This window comes from Bison bison, unplaced genomic scaffold, assembly GCF_000754665.1.
Source record: "Bison bison bison isolate TAMUID 2011002044 unplaced genomic scaffold, Bison_UMD1.0 scf7180017864218, whole genome shotgun sequence".
Taxonomy (NCBI): Eukaryota; Metazoa; Chordata; class Mammalia; order Artiodactyla; family Bovidae; genus Bison; species Bison bison.
In genome coordinates, this window is record NW_011494790.1 from 1402496 (window position 1) to 1421222 (window position 18727).

An 18727-nucleotide genomic window follows, 5' to 3' on the forward strand; every position below is an offset into this window, starting at 1 on the left:
ATGACCTTAAAAAATAAATATACGTGGGAGGGTTGACCTCTGAGAGTAGGATTATTTTAAATGTTTTCTCTTTAGACAGATCTGTAAAACAGTGCAGTTTGGCAGCTGATATCCATAATAAGAAAGGGGAAATTATTTTGATTTAAGCTTCAATCAACCCAGGAAACAACTGATTTTCCTGGGAGCAGGGCACAGCGAACCTATGGTTTCCATGGTTACAGATTGCGCTGCGTCCGGGGTCCCAGCTCCCTATATTGCGCAAGCGCACAGTGCTACCTTTGATGGCCGGCGCCTTTGGTTTCGAAGAGAAAGCTCCTCCCTCTCCTTTCTCCGTTCTCCTATCATCTTCTCCCTTTGCCTAGTCCACGCGCACCGGTGTCCGTGACGCAGTATTCACGCGCCCGTGTCGTTTAGAGCCGCGACGCTGAACATGGCGCGTTCCTAGAAGCCGCTTTCGGCATCAGTAGGCGGCGGCGTGTGGACTGGAAGCGTGGGGCGCAGAAGCAGCCGACGCCGCTTCGTGTTGGGGCGTGGAAGCGGGAGAGACCGACTATTCCGGACCGAGCCAAACAGTGAGGCCCCGGCTTGAGAGCCTCAGAGCGCGCGCCTGTGGAAGGGAGGAGTGGGCTGGGCAGCGGAGACCTGAGAGGCGAGGGAAGAACGTGTGGCTGTTGGGAGGCCAGGCATAGCAGTAGCGAGAAGAGGGCGGCCTGCAGGCTTGGCTCTCTGTTACTTTAAGGACCCCTGGGAGCTCGAGGTTGCCCCAGTAAGCCTGGCAGCGGGAAGCATGATCGCGGAGGAATCAGGGTCCGGGGAAACAGGGACTGGGTGTCAAAATGAGGACGTAGGATGCTCATTGTGGCTGCCGTTGCGGGTTAGGGTGGTGCATTTGCCCTTGGGGGATAGGTGGTGCTAATTTGCAGAGATCGTGGTCGTCTTTAGTATAAAATCCTTGTATGTTTTTGCATATTGCATCCACGACATTGCTGCTAATAGCAATGCTGTGAAAGCTTTAATTGACTATTAGATCCTTGCTTGCCTTTAGAGAAAAAGTGAAGGAAGTTCTATATTTTCATAGAGGACCTACTTGCTAAGGTATGGCCGCCAGTGCTTGAGCCCAGCTTCTTCTGCAGGTTTTGAGGGTATTTGTGATTCAGCAATACTATATTGAGGCCCATTGCATCTGTCATTTTTCTTTATCCTTTTGTGAACGTGGTGGTGAAAGAGGGCAGCATTATCTTTTCAGATTAACTTGACTACATAGGTAGGATTGCTGTATTGCCTCCTGGAGCCAAGATTGCAATTGACATCTCCCCTCCCCACCCCATTTGAACGAGCTCGGTTGTAGTGCGGTAGTGCCCTTGCAGTTTGTCTATTCTTCAGAAGGGAATAAGGAAGAGCAGTTTACAGCCGTAATGCTTTTTATTTTTTTTCACGGATTGGGAGTTCATTCCTTCATTTTCACGTTATTTCAGACTTCTCTATTCATTACTGAGGCTTCAGGTTAAAGGCAGTGTTACTACGACATGCTTTTCATGACATTCCCTTGCATCTTTTGTCACTGAAGAAGCTTTCTGTGAAATTAGACTGAATATCTCTCCCTATTGGTGTAGTAGGATTGTGGAATTTTCCCCCTGTAACTCCTAAAACAGGGAATAAAAGAAACAGTTTAATTATAGCAGTGATTTGTGGCAGTATATTACAGCCTTAGGGCAGCTGGACTGTCGCTGCCCTAGTTACACTTCCTAAAGCAGAAGGAAATACTCAACACAAATGAATTTAGTTGTGATAATAATGATTGGATGTTATAAATAAATAGGTGAAGATTATTCAGGATCAAACTAAAATGCAAAAGAATCCTTGTAGACCCTTGGCAGTTAAAGTGTACTGAAAATCATTCTAGAGATAAGTACGTGTGTTTTTCCAGAAATGTTCATAGTTTGAGAAAGAAAATATGTGTGATTAGATAGATTTTAACCTTTGTGTTGTATATATGTATGTGTGTGTGTTTGTATTTAATCTTGGGCTTTCCCTAGTTTAGTGTTATTGATGACAGTTCCTTTCTTTTCCTGTCTGCACCAAATGGGGACTGTCACTTAATTTCAGAGTGTTTTAGGAAACAGCAAGACACATTTTGGGCAGGTGTGAATCTGGAGTGTTTTTGCTTGGTTTTCTAAATATCAGGCTGATTACAGATAAGTTGACAGTTAAAAGCTTTGTAGAACTTGAGCTGGATCAGTGTTCTACCCTTGCTGCTCAAAATGTGGTGTATGGCATGACCTGAAGTTTGTTAGAAGTGCACACTCTCCAGCTTAACCCAGACCTACTGAATCAGAATCTGCATTTTAACAAGCTTTCCAGATGACGTGAATGTACATTATAGCCTAAGGGCACACTACGTTGGTTGGTAAAAGTTGAAGACCAAGGTCAGGCACAAACCTGCATAAAAATTATAGCACTTTTTATTTTTAATCTGAGGTGATCTTATGCTGGATATCAAGTCTGATTTGTCTGGTTGAAGCAGCTAAAGGCCCAGCAGTGCTAAGTGACTTGCATAAGGTCACATATTATCTAAATTTTTAACTCAGGTTCTGATTCACTATAATGCATTTCTTTAGCTAGTTATCAAAACTGAACTAAAGCATTCATGAATGACAGCTAGGTATTCATTCAGTAACAAACATTTGTTGACTAATGGAAAGGCAGCCTACTAATCCTGGATGTCTTTAGTAATTACTCTTGTCTCCCATGGTGGTTCCTAGCCCACCATCTCCTTCCTTCCTTACTCTTTCCTGGATAATCTTGGCCTCTGCTTCACAGAGGAATTGCTGGGAGCATCATTGCTTTTGCCCTCTTTCACCCACGTACTCCTCCACCTTTATCTGTTCATTTCTAATTGTGCTCTGGATTTTTTTTCCCCTCAGGGACAGTGTTTACTTGATGTATTCGTTTGCTAGGGCTGACATAACAAAAAACAGAGACTGGGTGGCTTCAACAACAGAAATTTATTTTCTCACAGTTCTGGAGGCTGGAAACCCAAGACCAAGGTTAGTGCAGAATTGATTGCTTCCGAGGCCTCTCTCCTTGCATTACGTATGACCACGCTCTTTTTGCCTCTTTACGTGGCTGAACCTTTGAGCACTAGAGCCTCTAGTGTCTCTTTTTCTCTTTAAAACACCAATCACACGGGATGAGAGGCCATGCTGATAGCCTCACTTAACTTAATCACATCTTAGAACATCTTATCTTCAATATTGGGGATACTGAGGGTTAGGGCTCCAACATATGAATTTTGGGAAATACAGTCCATAACGGTTGGTTATCCATTTTACTCTCAACTGGTTCTAACTTACTAGGATTTAAACGTACTGCACTCATCTTAAATATACTCTTTTCACTCTAGATTCCTCTTCAGTTTTATCTGTAATAATTTTTTTTAAGTTTCTTGAGCTGTCTATATTCATTTTCTCCACCTTCCTATTACTTACTTATTTATTTTTCGATGTGTTGAAGGCTGCCATCTGTTGCCGTCACTGAATTTGATGGGGTGATGGTCACTGTTGGTCTCTTTAGTCTGAAATCTAATGGAATCTTGTAAATCTTTTGACATTTTGACTGATTGTCCCCTTAAAATCCTCTTACGTTTCTGTGCCCCTGTAGTCTGCTTACGTCCCTTCTATGTCTTGGTCAGTCTTTCCTTGGTATATTTTCTCTCTTCTCTGGCCACTTTAAACATTCATTTCACTCTGGGGTACTATCTTCTGCCTCTCTGCCTACTCTATTTGAAGGATTTCATCTGTTATGACTTCAACTTCTGTCCTTATTCTGATGATTCCCAAATCTCTGTTGAGCATACATCACCCTTAAGCACTGACGCACTGTGGTTGTTGTAAGACACCTTAAACTCATGTCAAAAAAACTGTGTATCTCACCCTTTCTGAAGTTGCTTCCCTTCCTCTTGTGATTCTTGTGTACAACTTGTCACTCAGTTGGAGACACCCAGAACCTTAACTCTTCCCTGTTATTACGTTGATGTGCCGACCTTCCCTCACTCTTCTATATACTAATTAACCAAATCTTGTTTCATCTCTTTCATCTACTTTTTCTCTGTGGCTACCACCTTGGTTCAGATTATCAGTATTATCTGGCCTTCTGTGTAAACCTTCTAAAAAACTTCCTTGCTTCTGACAGTGCACCACCCCTCTGTACCCTTTCTTTTTCTGTAGGTTGATTGTACTGTTATTCTGCAGTCCTTTTATGCAGGCATTCAGATAAAAATCCAAACTACCAGGCTTAGGAAATAGAGACATAATGCTTTGCGTCTTGCTTGCTTTTTGCTTTCACCTTCTGTTATTTCCTGCCTCACATTCTTTTGTCATGCTGAATTGTTTACAGTTCTTCAGAAGTGGTTAGATGTTTTTTTAAAGTTGAGATGTTTGTATGTTTTGCCTCAAACATACCCATCCCCTGTCTGATGAATACCCGTGTGTGCTCATCTGGATAACTTCTACTCAGCACAAATGCGGCCTTGCTCTCTGGGAAGCCTCCCTTAGCGGTCCTAGGGTGAGTTAGGTCTTCTGAGTGTTCTTCAATAACAGCTTAGTATAGCTTTTATAATGTCTTTTGTAATTGTCTTTTTTCCTCTCTAGAACTGAATTGAAGGACTCTCTTATTTATTTCTCAGAGTAGTTCCTGCTTTATTGCTGAGTACTGTGAATGGAATTTGAATAACCAGAAAGTTGAAAAAAATGTGAATGTTACATATTCTGGAGGTTAGACTGAGTGAGTTTGAAACGTCAAAGACTTGACTTTACACAGCTGTACATGGAGATTGGGATTTAGTCACTAGATTCATTTATTTAACAAATATTTATTCATCATTCTCTTTCGTGCCCGATACTACTTCTAGATTCTGGTGATGTACCTTTAAACAAGTCGAAGTCCCTGGTCTCTAGATCTTAGATTATAATCGAGATTCTGGACAATAAAAACATGTATATTAGAATATCAGACAGTTAAAAATATTAAAATGGAAGATTAGAAAATAGAAGGAAGGATATTCAGATTAGAGAGTTTCTTGATTGAGGGGAAAGCTATTTTATATTTTAGATTAGGCAGTGAGGGAAGACTTATTTGATTAGTTGACAGTTTGAGCAGAAACTGGATTGAAGCTAAACAGTAAGACATGCTGATAGCTAGAGGGAAGAATTTTCCAGCCAGAGGGAACACATTCTACAGGGGGAAGATAAGATATATTTTATGTATCCATTCCATTAAAGAGGGGTAGTGTATTGTCTCTAGCTCTCACTGTAGACAGTGCCAAGACAGACACCCTTATCCTTTTCTCTTCCTTGTAAGCCTGTGCAGGAGTTTCTTTAGTTACAGTTTCAAGTGTGGAACTGCTGGGCATAGGATATTACCTGATCATAGGATACATACACACACACCCACACCCCCCACACACACATTTCACTGCTAATGGCGAGATGGCTCTCTGAAGTACCTTTACTAATGTATACTCCTAGCAGCAGTGCTTAAAGGTTTCTGTTTACATAGGTTCTTGCAAGACTGAATATTTTCGACTTTGTAATTTTTGCCAGTCTGATGATTATAAAGTAATATCTCAATTTTAAAAAAATTCCTCATAGCCAGTGAGGCTGTCTGTTCCGATACTTGGTGACCATTTGACTTTTCCCATCTGTGAATTGTCTCTATATATCCTTCATCCTGTTTTTTATTTCTTGTTGATTTACAGGCATTCCATATATATTCTATATAGTAATCCTTTATCTTCTTAGTCATTTACAATTTCTTCTTCTAATGTTAAGCTTTTTAACTTGTGTTTTCATTGACTGTTAATTTAGGTTTTCAGTTTTGCTGTAATATTTATCAGGAAGATAAACTATAGTCTTTATTGTATTTTGGTTCTCAAGTCTAAAGATTTTTAAAAAACAGTTAATTTCACTTGGTATTTGACACCAGTCCAATTAAAAGAAAAAATTGGGTGATCAGTAGAGAGTATGGGGTTGTGATGGGAGGCTTGAATTCTAAATTCCCAGACATGTCACTAATTTGCCTGTGGCCATACTGGATTCACAATTTCTCTCTTTTACCTTTTGAATGCAGTTTCTTGGCCAGTAAAACAGAGTGCTTAAATTAGATATTTTTACTTTTGAGAGAAGTGGCATAGATGGCTCCAAGGTGATAGGAAATTATTTTAATGATGCAAAATATTATCTTAGTGATGAAATGTAGAACAGTTGTTAATTCTGAAGATGCTACTGGGTATACAGCCTATACATGTTTTAATGAATCAATTTTTATAAATACAAATGACTCTTCAGGCTAAACTGTCACAGCAAGATTATGAGATTCTTCTAAGACAAATCATACGATATCCTGGATCAGTAATTGGAAACTACTAGTCAAAGATACATACATTTGTAGAGGACTGATGATCCCTTAACAGTTAGCAAAAAGTTTTGACTAAAATTTGGTCAGTTATGGTCTATTAAATTTGGGCTGTGCTATTTACTCCCAAAGAACAGTGTCTTGTCCAGAATCACACTTACAGTTTTTCCTTCTCATTTCTTTGGCATCAGACAAGGAACTTTAAAACCAGTAAGCATAATTGCTGTTCTTTAGCAGTTTTTATACAAATGTGTGTTTTTCCTTTCACCTAGAGAGATGTCAAAGAAGGTGGTGGTGAGACTAGTTGGGGCCTCACTGCTCAGCGTTGCCTTGGTGGGTGTCACTGTTGTTGAGGAAAAGTTCCTTAACTTATGAGGGTATGTTCAGTCATGGGGACGACCATGTATACCAAACAGGCAAAAGACTTCCTGACGTTTTTCAATGCCATTTTACTGAAAACTCCCAGTACGGCACAATACGTGGGTTTATTGGATGGGACTTCTCTCACAGCTGCATCCTGGCACTGTGTACTGCCTTTTTACACACAATGTAGGTTACACGTTTATTCTGTGTCTCAACCCACTAGAATATACTCTTCCTGAGAACAGAGTTTGTTTTTTTTTTTGGCCTTTTTAGTGCATTGTTGTATCCTAAGTGCTTAGAATAAGGTCTGGCATTTGCAGGTATTCAATAAATATTTGAATGAATGAATGTGGGAAAGTCTAATGATAAGCCAGTAAATATGAGAAACCTGATGAAGAGCACAGGATTAGAACAAAGGATGTTAGATATTCCCAGTGAAAAACATTGTTGTCGTTTATTGGCTTAGTGTGCCCCATTTCAGTAGCTGACGATACTGAGTGAACTGTTGGTTCGTTTATTCCTTCATTTGTTTTTTAGCCCTTCAGCAGACTGTTTACTTTTGTAGTATCTTTTATAGATATTTCTCTCTCTACTGTGATGTAATTCCTGTACTTCCAGAAATGTTGTTTCTTTCACCTCTTTTTCACCTTTTCTGAAAGCCTGCCTTCCACTCTTAGAAATTGTAATCACATTATTGCCTTAAGTTCCTCAAACATTTACTGAGCATTTACTACCTCTTTGACATATTATATTAGGTGCAGGCAGGTATAGATGAATAAGACACAGTTCTTGCCTTTATGCAGCTCCTAATTTTGTAGGTGGGACTCAAATTAACAAGGAAATAGATGTAGTAACAGAAGTATGTTCTGTAGGTAAGAATGGTGTGGAGGAAGGAGCACTTTACATCTACTGCAGTTAAAGATTCCCAGAGTAGGTCTTGTCAGGAATGAGCAGCTTTCATATTCTCCATTAGCTGCCATTTAAAAAACATACATAAAAGTAGGTGGAATTGTCTGATGAACCTTATCTGCTCACCACCAGGTTTCACAGTTACCAGCTCATGATCATTCTTATTTCATCTGACCACCGCCTAGTTCCCCTCTAACTGTGCTGGTCGTGCTGTCTAGAAGCTTGGTCAGATTCAAATTTAACTATTATTTTTTGGGCAAACTGCTTTAAGATTTTGGTTTCTCACAGTAATGAAAATATCCATTTCTTTAAGCTTTTTAGTATGATAACTTTTCTATTTTCATTATGTTGGAACTCTTCCCCTAGTTTTCACAGAAATTCATTTCTTCCTTGACACATCTTTGACTAGTTTGCTTTTGACCCCAGGCAGTTTAGCAATTTTGTAATATTTCCTATCCATAATTCCTCCAGATTATGTTTTCTGCCTTCTGTTCTTCTTTTCATAGACTTGAACTGTAGATCATGATTTGACTTGCAGGCATTTAACTGTCTTTGAAAAAATGACATCTTCCTCTCATCTCTCTGTAGGGGATGTTCCAGTAATTTATGGTAAATACTGCATTGTTTATACATTTCACCAAAAAGGCTACTCTTCATTCAAGTTATTTGCCTAGTGCCTATTCTTCCAGGAGGAAAACTGGAGCTTTCAAGTTATTATGTCACTCTCAATGGCTTGTATTTCGCCATTCTTCGTCTTTCTGAACATTTGTCCTGTCAAATGTGGACTACTGCGAGGTTTTTCTCTTTAGGGGTTTTCATCCTGCTCCTCTTATCACTCTGCCTTTTCCTATTCCACAATTTATCAGTCTTCTTTATGCTAAAACGTTGCTTATGAATATTACATTTTCTTAAGTTCCATCATTTTATTTTGTATGAAGCTCAAAAACGTATCTTCATCTCACATTTTCTCTTGTTAGAGATGAGAGTATTTTTCATGATGCAGCGTTCAAGTAAAGAAGTAGAGACAGTGGTTTAAGGAAGTTTCCCTGCCACCTTGCAGATGGTTGTCCTGGCCAGGTGGTCACTAAAGAGAATCGCAGTGTCCTTCTCTTCCCGCGTCATTGAGGGAAAAGGATGCTTGAACATACTCTTTGGGATGTGCTACTTACTTCTCACCATCAGGTGGCACTGCAGATTAATCAGTTTATTTTTACATCCTAGTAGGACATTGTCTCGGAGAAGGCAATGGCACCCCACTCCAGTACTCTTGCCTGGAAAATCCCATGGACGGAGGAGCCTGGTAGGCTGCAATCCACGGGGTCTCGAAGAGTCGGACACGGCTGAGCGACTTCACTTTCACTTTTTACTTTCATGCATTGGAGAAGGAAATGGCAACCCACTCCAGTGTTCTTGCCTGGAGAATCCCAGGGATGGGGGAGCCTTGTGGGCTGCCGTCTATGGGGTCGCACAGAGTCGGACACGACTGAAGCGACTTAGCAGCAGCAGGACATTTACTGGTAAAGGAGTATGTTGATGTGGAAGCTTTCATAGAACATGAAAAGACTTCAAAGTGGAATTAAAGATAAACACACTATTGCTAATAAACACAAATTTATTTTCCTTTTATGCGATGAAAGTGTACAATATATATGTATGTGGAGCATTATGTAAAAGAAAAGTAATAAATCAAAAATGTTTTTTGTTAGTTTCATTTTTCTCAGTCTGTTAAATATTTTAAACTCTTGACATCACTTCATAAAGATTTTTAGAGATGAATATTTATAGTTAAAACTGGATTATAAGGCTCAAAGTCCCCTTCATGAGGAGGATTGTCTTTTGGTAAATGTTGCTATCACAGATCTAGGTAAATATGGCAGAACTATTGCTTATCAACTCTTGCTACTGAAAACCAAGTTTGTAAGCTTTCTCCTGAATGTTTTGAGGAGAGTGCACTTATTGACCACATTATCTACTTAAATGTGCATATTTAATATATCACCATGATCTCTTGGTATGTGCTTGTCAAGAGAAATACATCATGATTTGAAGCTCTTGGAATGTTTTAGGATTACAGAAGAGAAATCAAGCAAATATTCCCATGCAAATTTAGCATAGATATAAAGTGAAAATTCTTGGCCTTAAAAAAAAGATCATTTTTAATCATAAAAGTGAAATGTGTAGACTGTTAAAATCTCTCTAACTTCTGGGACTACTTTAGAAGAGTACTGTTTTATAATTCTGTTTCTCGCTTATCTTTATTCTTAGACATTTTTTATTTATATAGCTTTGCTGCATATATTTTATGTAGTATTTTTTTATTTGACATTATAGATACTCCTCTAATTACACAACAGACTAAAAAAGACCATTTTTAAAATTCTAATTGGTTTACGATTTAAACTTGGATTTCTACCACTAAGGAGTTTGTAGGTCCTTTGAAACTCTTGAATAGATAGAATATTTTAGGAGTGGAGAAGAGTAAGCAAGGGAATATCTCCTCTCTTTCTTGTTGTTTTCTATGTTTTATTGTGTATTTTTTATCCCAAAGTAGATCAGTCTTTGACTGCATGACATCTTGTAGAGAATTTTTCAATAGCTCTGATGGTTCTTTAACATAAAGGTATTTGGAGATACATGGAAGCATTTCGAGTCAAAACCGTCTTTATGTATACTGTGCAAGGATGCTAAACAACCTATAATGCACGTATGGAGGAGAGTTTTCCTGTTGAGAAACTGAAGTGAATTCAAATGGTGCAGTGTGGATTTGAATGGGACTAGCATCTCTGGTTTTTCCAGTGGTCATGTATGGATGTGAGAATTGGACTGTGAAGAAAGCTGAGCGCCAAAGAATTGATGTTTTTGAACTGTGGTGTTGGAGAAAACTCTTGAAGAGTCCCTTGGACTGCAGGGAGATCCAAGCAGTCCGTCCTAAAGGAGATCAGCCCTGGGTGTTCTTTGGAAGGAATGATGCTAAAGCTGAAACTCCAATCTTTGGCCACCTGATGTGAAGAGTTGACTCATTGGAAAAGACTCTGATGCTGGGAGGGATTGGGGGCAGGAGGAGAAGGGGACGACAGAGGATGAGATGGCTGGATGGCATCACCGACTCGATGGATGTGAGTCTGAGTGAACTTCGGGAGTTGGTGCTGGACAGGGAGGCCTGGCGTGCTGCGATTCATGGGGTCGCAAAGAGTCGGACACGACTGAGCGACTGAACTGAACTGAGCATCTCTGGAACCTTCCAGATTATTGCAGAAGTCTTATGTCCTTTAATCTTGCTTTAATTTCTTAAACTATTACTCTTTCTTGCTCTTATTGACATTACTTATTAATATTTCAGCCACATGTTTTTCATTTCTTCAGTTACTTTTCTTGGTCTTGTGCTAACTTCGGCATTTACATAGAGCACTTAAAAGAAAATAACAGCTTAATTAAGATATAATGCACAGACCATACAATTCACTCACTGCAAGCATACAATTCAGTGATTTTTAGTATATTCACAGACTTGTGCGGTCATCACTACCAACAATTTTAGAACATTTCATCACCTCAAACTGAAGTCACTCCACATGTTTCTCAATCCTTTTTTATTTGTGGCTTGGTAGATCCTGTCTTTGTAGCATTGAATAATATTCCATTGTCTTGATGCACCACAGTTTATTTATCCATCCACCTGCTGAAGAATATCTCGATTACTTCCAAGTTTTGGCAGTTAGGAATAAAGCTGCTATAAACCTGTATGTGTAGGGTTTTGTGTAGATACAAAGGTTCTCAGCTGCTTTGGGTAAATACCATGTGATGCAATGGCTGGATTGTATAGTAAGAGTATGTTTAAGAAACCACCAAACAGTCGTCTAAAGCGGTTATACAATTTTGTACTTCCGCCAGCGATGTCTGAGAGTTCCTGTTGCTCCACGTTCTTGCTGCCTACCATTTGGCCATTCTAATAGGTGTAGTGTATCTCATTGACATTTTAATTTGTGTTTCCCCGATAGCATATGACGTGGAGCACCTTCTTGATTATTTTCACATCTGTATATCTTCTTTGGTAAGGTGTTTGTTAAGGTCTTTGGCCCGTTTTTTAATCAGACTGTTTGATTTTTTTGTTGTTGAGTCTTCAGTTCAGTCGCTCAGTCACGTCCGACTCTTTGTGACCCCAGGGACTGCAGCATGCATTTTGCCTTTTCTTCTTCTTCTTTTTTTTTTTGGCCATGCTGCACAGCAAGCAGGATCTTAGTTCCCTGACCAGGGATTGAACCTGAGTCCCCTGCAGTGGAAGCACGGAGCCTTTTCCACTGGACTGCCAGCTAGTCCTGTTCAGTTCAGTCACTCTGTCGTGTCCAACTCTTTGTGACCCCATGGAGTGCCAGGTAGTCTTGAGAGTTCTTTTTATATTTTGGATAACAATTCATTATCAGATATGTCTTTTGTACATATTTTATCCCTGTCTGTGGTTTGTCTTCTCATTCTTGATACTATCTTTTGCAGAACAGAAGTTTCTAATTTTAGTGAAGTCCAGCTTATCAATTATTTCTTTTATGGATTGGGTCTTTGGTATTGTGTCTAAAAAACAAACCACCACACCCAAGGTCATCTAGGTTTTCTCCTAGGTTATTTTCTGGAATTTTATATTTAAATGTAGGTCTGTAATCCATTTTGAGTTAATTTTTGTGAAAGACGTAAAGCCTATGTTTAGATTTGTTTTGTTTTGCATATGGAGGTTCAGTTGATCCTGTACCATTTATTGAAGAGACTGTCTTTCCTCCATTGTTTGGCCCTTGCTCCTTTGTCAAAGATTGAATTTATGGGTGTCTATTTCCGGGCTTTCCAATCTGTTTCATTGATCTGTTTGTCTACTCTTTCACCAGAATCACTCTCTTGATTCCTGTAGCTTTACAGTAAGTCTTGAAGTGGATAATGTTAGTCTCCTGGTTTGTTCTTCAGTATTGTAGTGGCTACTCCAGGTCTTTTGTTTCTCTGTGTAAAGATTAGAATCAGATTGTTTGTATCTGTAAGAAAATTTTTTTGAGTTTTGGTTCCAATCAAAATCCAAAAATCAGGTTGAGAAGAAGTAACATGTTGACAGTGTTGAGTCTTCCTATCCATGAACATGGAATATCTATTTATTTAGTTGTTCTTTGAGTTTGTTCATTGGTATTTTGTTGTTTTCCTCATAGAGATCATGTATATATTTTGTTCAGTTTATATCTAAATATTTAGTTTTGGGGGGTGCTAATGTAAATGATACTGTGTTTTTAATTTTCACTTCCACTTGTTCATTGTTGGTATACAGGAAAGCATTTGACTTTTGTATATTCACCTTGTATCCCACAACATTGCTATAAATTGCCCATTAGTTCCAGGAGATTTTGGTTGATTCTTCCAGATTTCTACATAGATGATCATGTCATCTTCAGACAGACCAGATTTGATCTTCCTTTCTGATCTATATACCTTTTCTTTTCTTACCTTTATTGTATTATGAAGGACTTCCAGGTCCGTGTTGAAAAGGAGTGGTAAGAGGGAATGGCCTTCCTTTGTGCCTGATGTTAGTGGGAAAGCTTTGTTTCTCACCATTAAGTATGGTGTTGTCTGTGGGTTTTCTGTAGATAGTGTTTATAAGGTTGAGAAACCTCCCCTCATCTTTTGCCTTTTAATTAGATATCTTTTTTGAATTGTAAAAATTCTTTATATATTTTGCATATAAGTCACATATCAGATATTGTTGTTGTTCAGTTGCTACATTGTGTCCAACTCTTTGAGACCCCACTGCAGCGCACCAGGCTCCCCTGTCCTTCACCATCTCCTGGAGTCTGCACAAATTCATGTATATTGAGTCGGTGATGCCATCCAACCATCTCATCCTCTCTCTACCCCTTCTCCTGCCTTCAGTCTTTCCAGCATCAGGGTCTTTTGCAGTGAATCAGCTCCTCGTGTCAAGTAGCCAAAGACTGGAACTTGGGCCATAAAGAAAGCTGAGCACGGAAGAGTTGATGCTTTTGAACTGTGGTGTTGGAGAAGACTCTTAAGAGTTCCTTGGACATCAAGGAGATCAAACCAGTCAATCCTAAAGGAAATCAGTCCTGAATATTCATTGGAAGGACTGATGTTAAAGCTGAAACTCCAGTACTTTGGTCACCTGATACGAAGGAACTGACTCATTTGAAAAGACCTTGATGCTGGGAAAGATTGAAGGCAGGAGGAGAAGGGGACAACAGAGGATGAGATGGTTGGATGGCATCACCAACTCGATGGACATGAGTTTGAGCAAGCTCTGTGAGTTGGTGATGGACAGGGAAGCCTGGCGTGCTGCAGTCCATGGGGCTGCAAAGAGTTAGACACGACTGAGCATCTGAACCGAACTCATTTGCCATGAATTGATAGAACTGGATGCCATGAACTTAGTTTTTTGAATGTTGAGTTTTAAAGCCAGCTTTTTCACTCTCCTCTTTTACCTTCATCAAGAGACTCTTAGTTCCTCTTTGCTTTCTGCCATTAGGGTGGTATCATCTTCATGTCTGAGGTTGTAGATACTTCTGGCAATCTTAATTCCAGCTTGTGATTCATTCAATCTGGCATGATGCACTCTGCATGTAAATTAAATAAGCAGGGTGACAATATACGGCCTTGATGTACTCCTTTCCCAATTTTGAGCCAGTGCATTGTTCTTTGTCTGGTTCTAATTGTTGCTTCTTGACCTGCATACAGATTTCTCAGAAGGCAGGTAAGGTGGTCTGGTATTCCCATCTTTTTAAGAATTTTCCTGTTTGTTGTGATCCACATAGTCAAATGCTTTAGTTTAGTCAATTTGCAAATATTTTTTCCCATTCTGTGAATTGTCTTTACTTTCTTGATGGTATTGTTTGGTAAAGTTTTAAATTTTGATGACTATAATTGTTCTTGGTTTAATTGCATGTGCTTTGGTATCATATTTGAGAATGCTTTACCTGGTCCAAAGTCATGAAGATTTACTGCTAGACCTTCTAAGAGTTTTATAGAGTTAACTCTTCATGCTTAGCTCTGTGATTCATTTGGAGTTAATTTTTGTTTATGGTATAAGGAAGAGGTCCAGCTATTCTTTGTATGTTGATATTCAGTGGTTCCCTCACTGTTTGTTGAAAAGACTATTCTTTTTCTATCGAATTGTCTTGGTGCCCTTGTTGAAAATCACTTGCCTTTAGATGTAAGGGTCTATCTGGACTTTAAAATCTGTTTCATTAATGTGTATATCTGGCCTCTTGCCAGTACCAACACTGTCTTGATTACTGTAGCTCCATTGTAAGCTTTGAAATCTGGAAGTGTGAATGTTATTTCCGTATTTTTGTTTCTGATTCCAATCTGATAACTTATTTGTATGATTTCAGTTCTTTTAAATGTGTCGAGACTAAGTTTTCGGTCTAGCATTAAGGTCTCTCCTGGAGAATGCTTGATGTACGCCTGAGATGAACGGTTGCTCGTATTCTGCTGTTGTTGAGTGGAATGTTTGTCGGGTCTGGTTTGTGTATCATGTTGTTCAAAACATATTTCCTTGTTGATCTTCTTTCTAGATGTTCCGTTCATTTTTAAAAAGTGGAGTATTGAAATCTCCAGCTGTTACTGTTTGTGGTTGAGCATCCTGGGGTGGGCATGATTGAGGCCCACTGTGCTTGGCCTGATAGTCCTGGGGTAGAGCTTCTGACCTGTGAGTGCTGCCAGGCTGGCAGAAGAGTACCCAGACCTTTTGGCTGTGCTTGTCTGGAACACAGCTGCAGTGTGTATCTGGGGCAGATGAGAAATGCTGGCTGCCTGCCCCTTGTGGGGAGAAACTGCAGCCTTCTGTCTTGGCTTATTCTGCCTGGAGGATAGCCTCTGTCATTCTGGGGAGCAGCAGTGAGCTTGTGGCTCAAATGCCACAGATTCTTGCTATTTTTACCAAAATTTAGCAGTATTTCTTGTGTAAGCGTTTCTGCGTTTGCTGTGTGTCCTTAAACATACTTTCCAGAGACCGAAAATGGTTCCTTTTTGTAACTTTTATCAGTTACAGTTATTATACTGAGGATCGATGGAGCTCTTCATGCCATCGTTCCTGAAGTATTCTCTTTTATTTCTTTAAAAAAAATATATATATATATTTATATATTTATTTATTTTTGGCTGTGCTGGGTCTTCGTAGACAAGGGCTCTCTCTAGTTGCAGCAGGTGGGGGCTACACTTGATTGCAGCGCACGGGCTTCTCGATGCGGCGCTGGCTTCTCTTACGGAGCACCAGCTTAGGCGCACGGGCTTCTCGGTGCGGCGCTGGCTTCTCTTACGGAGCACCAGCTTAGGCACACGGGCTTCTCAATGCGGTGCTGGCTTCTCTTATGGAGCACCAGCTTAGGCGCACAGGCTTCAGCAGTTGAAGCACGCGGGCTCAGTAATCGCGGTGCACAGGCTTAGTTGCCCTGCAGCTTGTGGGATCTTCCTGGACAAGGGATCAAACCCATGTCCCCTGCTTTGGCAGGCAGATTCTTAACCACTTGGACCACCAGGGAAGTCCTCCTTTCTTTCTTTTAAACTGGACATGGAAGCTAGAGTACTGATTCGATTGTTGCTGATCATTTTTGGTATTTCAGAGATGAGGTTGTATACTTCTTTTTGTATCGCCTCAGAAGGCACTTAGCTCAAGTTGTGTAGCTGTTGGTGATACTGTAGTAAATTTGCTTTCTTGATTGACCTGGTGACTGACAGATCCCTTCATTTTAAAGGTTTATTTCTTCATTGCATTTAGCAAGTAATCTGTGGGATGATACTTAGACACACTGGGAATATCCTGTTCCCCAACAGCTCTTCTTTCACTTAATGGTTTTAGCATCCATATTGATCTATGCCTGAATAAATTATATCACTGAGGGAACCTTTTTTGATTTTGAAATTCTTTTTCCTTCAACTTCTCTTCTCTTTTTCTCAGTTTACTTACGGCTTTAATTTTTAATAGTAGGGTGGCATTATTGTTTGTGTGGAATGTCCTAAAACTAAGGATAAACACAGGTAATGTAGTAGACTAAAAAATTGTCATGACTGGAATTAAAGTTGATGCAGGCCTGAGAAGTCTGTTTTTTGGTGACAGGCAAAGGTATTGGGTTTTCTTTATTTATTTCTTTTAATGAAAATTAGTTTGTTTTCAACTGTAGGCACATCTGTGTTATCTTTGGACTTTGGATTTTTCCGGAATTGGGAAGATATCTTACAGAATCAAGCTTAGAAAGCCCACTTACAAGGTCTGAGTGTTTTGGGCTCTTGGTCACATATTGCTAGATTATTTAGACTTTAATAGCATCGAAGAGTATTGTAGTTCCAGTAATGAATAAATTGAACTGACCGACTTGTGAAATAGTGAGAAGGGCGACTTGCCCTTTTAATTTTCACCTTCTCCTTTCTTTGTATTGTTCTTAGGGGAAAAAAGGAGTATGCATTTAGATTTTGAATAATTCTCTTCAGTAGTATAGTTAAGAGCTTATAAAATGCTCATAAGGAGTATTTTCTCTTGCTTATGATTTTGAAACTATTCAAAATAATGAAAATCAAAACAACCTCAGTGTATGCATGATTAATTAGAAAACCTAGGCAAATTTAATTTGTTTGCTTCGTTGTCCCCAGGGTCTTGATAATTAATAGGAACACTGAAAGGCAAAGGATACCTGGTTTTAACATAGGTGTGGGGTTTCTCTCACCACACACAGACCTGTAGAAGCACCTGCACTGTGAGAGACTAGCTTCTCTGGCCTTCAGGCCTCCCTTTTGATGATCCTGTCATGCCGTGAAGATCCTGTTGGGTCCTTTGGGAAGTGTCGCGCGTCCTTTGGGAAGTGTCCCGCTGGCTAGTCTTATCAGTTAGTCTGTGTCTGTCTCAGCCTCTCCTCCTGCCCTCTGCCCCACCTCCCTTTTCTCATTCCTTACGCCTTCTCCTTTTCTTCTTCCCTCTCTTGCTTTGTCAGTCTCAGGTCTCCAGTTTTTTTGGAGACTAGTTTTATGTCTGCCTCAACTGCCATGTGCAGATAACAGTAGCAGCGCTATTATATTTCTGCATGCTAATTCCAAAAGAGAGATGCTGGAGGTTAGTTTCCAGGTGTGCTATCCTTCAAACTGACTCTAGTAGTCAGTAGTCATCTGCCTTTTATCCTAAATGAAGTTTACTTCCACACTGTTACAGTTAAATGACTCAGTACATTTCTCTGTTCTTTTTTGCCATTGTTGTCCTTTCAAGAGAACTCCACAACTGAGTTCCGCATAAATACTTAACACATAGAAAATGTAGTCCTTTTGTTGCAGGAAGGGGGATCCCTTCCAGAGCCCAAAACTGGGCTCTTGTCTAACACTCGGAAATGAGTTGTCCGAGGAGACACATGTGTTGACAAATCAAGAGATTTTATTGGGAAAGGGCCCCCCGGGCGGAGAGCAGTAGGGTAAGGGAACCCAGGAGAACCGCGCTGCCACATGGCTTGCAGGTTTTATGGTGATGGGATTAGTTTCCTGGTTGTCCTTAGCCAATCATTCTGACTCAGAGTCCTTCCTGATGGTGCACGCCTTGTTCAGCCAGGGTGGATGCCGGAGAGAAGGATTCTGGGAGGTGGTCGGACAGGTGGTGTCTCCTTTTGACCTTTCCTGAACTCTCTGGTTGGTGGAGGCTTATTAGTTCCCTGTTCCTCACCAGGCCCTCCTGTCCTAAAACAACTCATGCAAATAGTTACTATGGTGCCTGGCCAGGGTGGGCAGTTTCAGCCAGTGTGCTTCCCCTAACACTTTCAGATTTCTGATGGATTCAGGAATCCTTTTCTCCAGGAACCTGTTATGGGAGTGTGTGGTGTGTTTCTAGGTGTTCGGGAGCAGGATGGTGTGGTGAGGCTGTTTTATGATTCAGCAGGAAGAGCTGAGTTTCCAGAACCTTGATATCAGGCCTCGCTCTGCCATGTACTAGTTTTCTGCAGTGATCCCGGGCAACTCTCTTGATAGCTGTAAATTCTTCCTCTATGAAACAGTGATACTAATACATATGCCACATTTGCTTTTTATTGGTTTGGTA

At 40.1% G+C, this 18727-nt stretch overlaps 1 protein-coding gene across 1 annotated transcript in view; it reads left to right on the plus strand.

Annotated features, from left to right (window-relative positions):
• The first annotated feature begins 411 nt into the window (after positions 1-411).
• Positions 412-18727, plus strand: part of IPO11 (importin 11) — a 209483-nt gene continuing 191167 nt past the window's right edge. The window contains exon 1 of the mRNA XM_010845507.1: positions 412-572. The gene's annotated coding sequence lies outside the window, so the exon portion shown is untranslated. The remainder of the gene's footprint in view (positions 573-18727) is intronic.